Below are 2,430 nucleotides of genomic sequence, written 5' to 3'. Positions count from 1 at the left end.
AAGTCAGGAATTTTTCTTTCCTGTTGTTTTCACCTTAATTCTAGAATCAAAATTTTCTCCACAAACATGGAAAAGTGGCATGGTAAAATGATGAAGAGAAGATTTTAACATGTGTTTACTCAAAATATGTTTAATTGATATTCCTTTTAGTAGTAAAACTGTTTTATTTTGTATATGTTTCGCTCTAGTAATCATATAAAATTAGAATATATAAGGACATCCAGTTGGTTAGAATTGGAGAGAAATAAGCGATAGGATCTTGGAGGCAGGCACATACCTAATGACCTTTGTGGTATCTGGTGGAACAACGAAGAATGCAGAAGGGAATGGTGTTTGTAAGAAATTCTACAGTTGTTCAAATAGAGTTTGATATGGATAGGCACAAAAGAAGATCAAGAACTGTTTGAACATTTTTCTGATGTGGGTTTTTCATCTAAGAAACTCCCTTAGTAATTTGTACCCTCCCAACATTTCAGCTATGAAGGGTATGGCACTGGGGGGGGGGGGGGTCACAAAGATTAACATATTAAAATTATAAACAAACTGAATTAAAGACATATTATATTGCAAATATATCACTACTGACAGAAATGGTTTTGAAAACCACAAGTGCTATTTTTATCTTTGAGAAGGGTAAATTGTTGCTAGGTAAAAGATCATAAAGCAACAAATATTTGGATACTATATATATATCTACCTAATTTCTCACAGTAAACATTGATCCAAAATACCACAGAGAAACATACACATAATTAAAACAATTAAAAGAATGTATAAAGATAACTAAAAAGATTAAGTTTGAATGACATAATTAAGCCTCACTTATATAGTTATAAAATAAAAGACTTTCGAAGTCTCCTATGAAACATAAATTGGTAGTTATATTATTAGTACCTCCTTTTAGGACAAAAAAAGACTACTTGGTTTTAAAATAGTTTTGAGATCATTTTGATGGATTTTAGTTGACTTAAGAAATCTTTCCTGAAGAATAAAATGAAAACCTTGCATATTCTAACTTCAAACCATACTACAAAAAGAAAGAAATTTAACTTACATGATATTTTAAACAAAAATGTGATCAATAGATTAGTGAAACAGAATTGAGAGCCCAGGAATGTAAACCACATAGATGTGGGCAACTAATTTATGACAAAGTAGCCAAGAGTCTCTAATGGAGCAAAGAAAATCCTTTTCTATAAATGAGGTTTGGTAAGCTTGACAAAAAAAAACATACAGAAGAATGGACCTAGAGTACTACCTAACATAAATAAAAATTAATTCAAAATGAATACACTCACAACTAAATATCAAGAAAGAAACTAATGACCTTTAATATTCATCCTTTTTCTTCCTTGCACCCCCTCTATGAATACTTAGCATTTTCTTCACTTTCTCTTTTAAAAATCTTCTATCTAATCACTATGGCCCTCCCGTTGATCATCGATTTGCTCGAGCGGGCCCAGTAACGTCTCCATTGGAGACTTTGTTGTTACTGTGTTTGGCATATCTAATACATCATGGGGAGATTGCCAGGCTCTGCCGTGCGGGCGAGATACTCTCGGTAGCTTGCCGGGCTCTCCGAGAGGGGCGGAGGAATCGAACTCGGGTCGGTTGCTGCGTGCAAGGCAAACGCCCTACCGCTGTGCTATAAATTGCGGTTATTCATGATTTTGTTTCAAGTATACAACGTTCCAACACCAGTGTCCGTTTCCTTTCAGAAGTGCCCCTAGTTTCCCTCCCACTAGCCAGCCTACTTCTATGAGAGCAGTTCCCCCCCCCCCCCCCCCCCCGTAAACACTGTGGTTTACATTACTGTTACTGATTGGGTTTCATAGATAACATTTTACCACCTTCCAGCACCCTTCCTCTTCAAGTGGTCACTAACTTCCTCCAACTACTGTCTTAGTGCTTTTATTCCCATCTATACAACCTTTCTCCCACCCTGCCAGCCAGTCAATTGTAAGCTTAACTAACTTCACTCCGCAAGTCCATCCATGCAGTAGCAAATTTTATGATTTTGTATTTTCTTATGGCTAAGTAATATTCGATTGTGTATATTACCATATCTGTTAATCGGCATTTGGGTTGTTTCCAGATTTGGGCTAGTGTAAATAGGGCTGAAATGAACATAGGAATATAAATGTCTTTTCTGCTTTGTGTTTTTTGAGCCCTTGGGCATATTCCAATAAGTGGAGTTGCTGGGTCATATGGAAGCTTAATTCTTATTTTTTGAAGACTGTCCATACTGTTTTCCCCAAAAAAGCTTGTTTCGCTCAAATCCTCCACTTCTACTAGTTATCATTGTTTTATACTTCCATTGTTCTTTCAGTGACCTGCACTTTCCTTATAAGGTCTCAGCTCTCTTCTCTGGTTTTGCGCTTCTTTTTTGATAAAATGGAACTAATAACTCCTGAATGCAATAATGCCTGA

This window comes from Sorex fumeus, unplaced genomic scaffold (assembly GCF_029834395.1).
Source record: "Sorex fumeus unplaced genomic scaffold, SorFum_2.1 ptg000044l, whole genome shotgun sequence".
NCBI classification, from domain to species: domain Eukaryota; kingdom Metazoa; phylum Chordata; class Mammalia; order Eulipotyphla; family Soricidae; genus Sorex; species Sorex fumeus.
Note: the sequence above shows the minus strand (reverse complement) of the source record.